Consider the following 7,217-nt stretch of genomic DNA (forward strand, 5'->3'; position numbering starts at 1 on the left):
ACAGACCAACCTTAGAAATTGTGGTGAGACATGATGGAAAGATAAAGGATCCAATTAAATGTTTTCATTTTAGAATTAAAATAAATTTAGGGGCCCTACTAGGTAGAAAGGATATGAAAATAATGCAGTATTTACATGAGTTCTAAAGTTCCTCAAATGAGAAAATATCATGCTTAATGTGTATTAAAAATATATAGTATACCTTAAAATAAAATATTAAGAGTGAAATTAATCTAAAAGCTTGTGTAGTAATATAATAACCCTGGATGGGGATTATAGGCTCAGATAGGAGTTGAACATTAAGGTCATGGTATGACTCAGACCCAGAGATATCTAATATTTGGTTACCTCCTCCTGTGAGTTTTATAGTCCTTATTAAAAAATATAACATTCCATCTGTATTTTGAACAAGAATTCAGTCTGAGTTATAGCCAATCATTCTGGTTATTAAGGATAATTTTTAGAAAACTGAGGAGGCCCCCCCAAATTTATTTGGAAAGGTAGCTTCAAAATTGTTTGGGATGATTCAGTTTTTTTAATGAGTTAATAAACTTTAATCAGAATTAAGTTTACAAATGTTTATGAGAATCAAATCCATGATATTTATAGTTTGTGTAAAAAGTGGCACATATTTGTGTTTTGGGTGTATATAATATTTAAGAGGATTTGGCTTATTAAAATATTATCCTTGTGATCCTAATGTAAAAGGTATAATTAAATGAATGGTTTTTACTTGTAAGCCAAGGTTTGAGCCATTTGGAGCCCTGGCTTATCTCCTCCTTAATGCCAGACACTACAAACAAGTGACTGATTAGTGCAGCTCAATTACTTGCAAGTAAGCAGGTAAATGCTTCATTTCTGGGTGCTCTTTCCTTCTGGGCACCAGCTATTTCATTGCCCTATGTCCTTCTACACCTATGTGAGTCTCTTTAGTTCCAGATGCCCATGGCCAGTCCTCTCTCCTTTTTAAAACCATGCTTTAAGGGCAACATCACCTTGGGGGACATCCCTCTCCTCCTCCACAGACAAGATGTTCTCCCAGCTTTGCACTCTCTCCCCTGAAATGTGTATGCCTGACCATCACTGGTGGGTTTACACATCCATAAAGGCATAGACTGTCACTTAGGCCCAGCTATGCCTAACAGTTGCTTAATACTTGTTAAATTGAGCTAACCTAATGAGTTCAGTTGAAATAAATTAAATGTACCAACAAGCCAGATAATAGTCTATTCATGACTTCACTAACTCTCATTTGGAGTCTCATAAAAATCATAACAAATCCTGAGGGATTTAAAATATAATCTAGTTTTGTTTCTTTCATTATTTTTGTGTTCTATGAAGAATGCAAATTTGAAGAAAGTCTTCTATAGCCTAAATAGCACACAAAAGCCACTAACTGATTCTTGGGAAAACCCTTTATTTTCAGTTGAATAAACTGAAGATTTTTTAAATATAAAAATATGTGTTTGATTTCTCTTGAAAAAGTAAGACCAGCCACAAAGGTTTCCATTCTTTAAAAAATGCCAATTTTCTGGGGACCCTCTCCAATTTATCACAATCCTTGCCACCCCTTACAGTTTCTTTGATTCAGAAACTAAGTATCAAGATGGCATTGAAATCCAGAAAGTATGGCTCTGTAGATGGTAGCACACCTAGCCTTCTTGCTTCATTTATGTTAACTTGCCTATTGCTGAAAGCAATTAAACTTGAGGACCTCACTTTTGCAATAAATGTATTTTAATGAAGTATCATGGGAAAAACACTGTTTACAAATCAAACTCCATATGTATATAACTTACTGTTGAGAAGAATCTATTGTAAATGTAAACTAATTCTTTTGGGCATCAAATAAGCACACTTGTGCATATTTCTATTGCCTTGACAAGAGCTACTTGTTAACTTGTTATATGATTCTGAGAGCTCAATTTGTTGTATTAAAATTCCGTAAAAATTTATGCTTTTTATTATTATGACATTTACTTTTACTTTTGAGCTCAGTGTGATTGTTCTTCCTTTGCAAGAAATGTGTTTAAGATTATAGCCCTTATAGAAATTTTATCATAAAAATAAAATCATTGCCAAAACAAGTTTAAGACTGAGCAACATCAAAAATTTTGGCTAGAGACATGGTGAGTTCATTAGAGCTATAGATCCCAACATTCTTTCTCCCTAGAGAGTTTTCCTTTTTGTTTATTTTTAAAAGTTTTATTGGCATATAATTTTCATATAACTTTTACCAAGGGTAAATGTACAATTCAATGATTTTGAATTTCAGAACATTTACTTCATCCCAAAAAGTTCCTTTGTGCTCATTTGCAGTATTATTTCGGTTCCCACCTTCAGCCCTAGGCAAGCTTGAGCCAGGAATATCATTGCCCCACTTATGACCTCAACCTCAACCTTATAGAATTATTGGCCCTCCCTGCTTACTCATCATCAAGATCATCAGTTCCACAGATAATGCCCCTGGGTGTGGGTGTCTCCACCACACCAAATAGAGTAGCAGCCTGGCGTTACAGCCTTTCCCCAGCCCTGGCAAAACTCCTGTGTTTATGAGCTGGAGGACAGGGAAAAAGAGGGTTTGCAGCAGCCCCAGGCAAGAGTGTCTCATTCCTATTGGCTTATTTGAAATTTGACTGTTTAAAAAGCATAAATGGGGTTGGGTCTGTAGCTCAGTGGCAGAGCACTTACCTAGCATGCATGAGGCACTGGGTTTGATCCTCAGCACCACATAAAAATAAAAAAAATAAAATAAAGGCATTCTGTTCATCTACAACTACAAAAATAAATAAATACAAGCTTAAATGTTCCTCAAATTATTGTTTGTAGTTGTTTTAAGGAAAAGGATTTTTTGACATCCTCACTCAGCCATAGTCAGAAGTCTAATGTTTTTATATATTTTTTTCACTCTTAATTTCAGCCTTAATGTTTTCTGGTTTCTTTCCCAAGGATGTTAATGGAAACTGATTGGATCTTTGTGCTCCATATTCTATTGCTTTTCCTAGTACTAGTGATTGAACTCTGGGGCACCTGAACACTGAGCCACATCCCCAGCTCTATTTTTTGTATTTTATTTAGAGACAGGGTCTCACTGAGTTGCTCCTCGCCATTGCTGAGGCTGGCTTTGAACCCAGGATCCTCCTGTCTCAGCCTCCTGAGCTGCTGGGATTATAGGCATGGGCCAAAACCGCAGGCCATGGCTTTAAGGTTTTGATGTCCCAAAGTCATTTATCCAGTCCAAAACAACTTCAATGAGATGCTAACAACTGAGTGAGTGTCTTTCCAGCTATACACTTTGAATCAGCATATAACTACCTTAGTGATAGAAGTGAAGCCTGCAATCTTCAGTCTCTGAAGCGGATTGTTTCCTGCTTCTGCTCTACCTACAGGCCTTGACTTCACAAGACACATGCACTATTGCAATGCATGGAGCCCTTGATCTCATGGCTTAGGAAGCAGGCCTCTTATGATGATCATTTTGTCTGTGCTGCTGTCTTTCAAAGAACTATATATAAACTCAGCAATGATCATCTTAGTATGAACCAGCTATATCACTGTTAGGACTAATTCCTCCCAGTGATTAAAAAACACCATTGATAGTGTTTATTTATATTCTTAGTTTCTACTACTAGTATTTTAAAGTAGGAGGGGGAAATTAACAGCCAATATTTAGTATTTTAGAAATTAACAACCAGTTTTTAGTACGTGGATCAATACTAAAAATATCCAAATACCAATTGAAATGATACAACATTTTCATGTTCAGAGGGAAACTTTTTCTGTGACTTTTGAGATTATTTTTGCATAAATTTCAGAAAAAATATATTTCCTATTTTAATTTATATACAAAGAAATAACTGGGAAGAATGTGTGCTAGAGTTACAAATCTCAATTTCTAATGTACACGGCTCCTTAAAACTGAACAAATTCCCTGGTGATCCTGTTAAAATGCACATCTTGCATTTCTAATAAGCTCTCTAGTGAGACTGATACTGCTTTTATGAACAGTAAGGTGTAGAAGTTCTGGTGTGCTGTTTCATAATTTGAAGATCAAATCACCCACATTTCAATTACCATTCAGGACCACTCAAACTGGGAAAATTCTGCAACATTACCATTTCCAGCTCACTGAGAGCCTTGTGTTTTGTGACCCATGCCCTCAAAGCAGAAACTGTCACCAAATGATCGCTCTGACAATAATTGTGTGTCATTTCATGTTCAAATACCCATGCTTTCTTTTTTATCTGGGAGGAGACTGTTAGAATAAGGAGGTGGCAACCATAGATAAGTTTTTTATTTTCATGATACGAATCATAAATTTTAAAAACCGATCCTAAAGGTTTGAATTGGGGTTTATTGCAGATGATTTCTTAAAAATCCACAGACATTCCTTTGAGACCTTGGATGGAGCAAGAAGTCACAAAGCTCCACAGGTAGATTTCTGAAAGTAATGCTGTTTTTCAAATAGAAAAATAGCTAAGTATGTGTTTGGGGTCTTGGGAAAAGAGAATGAGTGATCTGCTCATAAGTAAGTTGACTCTGCTCTACAAGAGCTGAATTGTTGATGCTTTAGCATTTAATAAAAATTATTCTATTGCTTTGAAAAACATGTTGTGGAAGATCTTTCAAAATAGATTCCATTGTAGTCCTTTGTTTGCCAATTTGGACATTTTTATTGTGTCGAATTTAAGTTGGAGTTGATTTTCAGGGTAAGATGCTTTTATCCAGCCCTGCCTGCTTGACATCAACTATTTCCTAGACCCCTCCCCCAGCATACTTGCTTCTTTAAAAAAAAATAGATGGGGACACACTTTTATTTTATTCAGTTATTTATTTGCAGTGCTGAGAATCAAACCCAGTGCCTCACACATGCTAGGCAAATGCTCTACTACTGAGCCACAACTCCAGCTCCTACTTGTTCTTTATTATAATATTTTCTTTGGAGAACTAGCTTCATTATTGACAATTTCAATTTATGAGCTATGTTGTGGCTAAGGATTGCCAGGCATTTAGCTGGAAATACACAGAAAAGCAGAGTTGGAACCTCACATAAAATAAAGATAATGGCAGTGTTTTCAGTGATAGAGCCATCTGAAACTAGCCTCCAAGAATTATTTGATCAATGGAGAAAGGTAGAAAGGCAACATACTCAGGAAACCTTAAAAACAAGGTGTTTGGAAAACCACAAATTAATTAAAATATCACCAATGCCATTTCTGTAGGCTTGGACTAAAATTTGCAGTTGTTATTTAATTTCTCCTGCTACATGGCATTTGTAAAACAAGTACTGTGAGTTAAAATGGTAAGCTCCTTTTGAGGATTATAATTTTGTATGTTTTCTACCAAAGAAGTCAGTCTTTGAAGTATCTTTTGTTATTTTTATTTTTTAGGTGCATAACAGTTAAAATGGTAAGCTCCTTTCGAGGATTATAATTTTGTATGTTTTCTACCAAAGAAGTCAGTCTTTGAAGTATCTTTTTTTATTTTTATTTTTTAGGTGCATAACAGTTTATTGCCAACTTAACTTGTAGACTTCTAACCCCCTTCCTCTTGCCCTTTCTTCCTCTTGATTTTTCTGCTTTGAGATCATTCCTTTGAGATCACTTCATGTATTAAAAATCCCCTGTGGTTGCTGCACTGTGTCTTACTGAACGTCCGTCCAGTCTCCTCTTTCTGGTCCCATATTCGGCTTGAATGAACTTTTCATGCCTTTCCATGTCACATTGATGAAACAACTTCCAGTGCTCCCGCCCTAGTAGATCCAGCTCCTGACTTCAGTCAGCAAGCTTCTCCATAATGATCTGTAAAATTTACTTGTTCACAGCAGGAAACTTTTTGCTATTGTCCTGATGCCCCTGGCTCTTTAAGCATCTTTCTCAAAACTGACCATTCTCCTGTTTTCTGTATGCCAAAAGATAGCCCATTATTATAGGAAATCTCACTTTAAGACAGACCCACTGTAATGTTTTATAGATAAATCTTTAATAAAAACATTTCACAACCCTTAACTCCCTTTTCCAACTCAATCAGTTCTGATGATTTAGTATCTTTTTATTACATTGACTATCTTACTCATTTTTTACCCAGTGACTGTGTTCTTTTAAAATATGTATTATCAATATATAAACCAACAACTCCCCAAACAATATATTAGTATTGCAACAAAAATAGCAATACCAATGAATACCACAAACTGAAGAGAACCAATACAGGGTAAATATATGTATACAAAACCGTGTGAGTGGGTTTAAGTAAGTGAAGGAAAGTTTGTTAAATATATTTTTTTAGGATGGGACAACATTTCAACAAGACATGGATATATATTTTCTCATATTTCATAATCTATCCATATAGATTAATGAATTAAATATAAAAAACTAAAGTATAATAAAAATTGACAGACCATTTATTTATTCTATATATGGAAGAAAAATAACTTCACTTTTGAAGAAATAAATCATAATGGGATTATTGATACCTTTAAGAAAAGACACGCTTAAATTTCTGTATTATGAAAGAAGACCCATAGTGCTGATCTATACAATATTTTTTAAATATAATATTTATAGGGGCTGCAGTTGTGGCTCAGTGATAGAGCGCTCGCCTAGCACATGCGCGGCCCTGGGTTTGATCCTCAGCACCACATAAAAAAAAATAAATAAAATAAAGATATTGTGTCCAAACACAACAACTAATAATAATAATAATAATGATAATAATAAAAATTTATAAAGAAGATACTCAAAATTTAAAGTATAAGTATAAAAGAGCATATGAACGCATCTCCTTAGATTATAAATTCTACAAGGACAAGGACATTTCCTGTGTTTAACACATAATAAGTATGTAATAAATATTGAGTGATTAAATGAATATGTGAAAACAATTAGAAAACAGAATTTTTTAAAAGTTAATAATTGTAAGAATAATTATATTAAATAACCCTGAACAACTAAAATAATTTTTAAATGATAACTAAAATAGTTTTTGAATTATATAATACAGTACCACCAAGATTGTAGAACTGGTGTACTTTCCTTGTAGTGGCTCTTTAAATTGGTTGGTACCTTTTGGAATGCAATATGACAATTTGTATGTACATATATATGTGTATGTATCTCTGTATATGTACATGAATATAAATATGTATACAAAAATTATATATATATATATATATATATATACACACACACACATATATACAAGCATGTATATAC

The sequence above is a fragment of the Marmota flaviventris genome, unplaced genomic scaffold, assembly GCF_047511675.1.
Source record: "Marmota flaviventris isolate mMarFla1 unplaced genomic scaffold, mMarFla1.hap1 Scaffold_355, whole genome shotgun sequence".
NCBI lineage: Eukaryota > Metazoa > Chordata > Mammalia > Rodentia > Sciuridae > Marmota > Marmota flaviventris.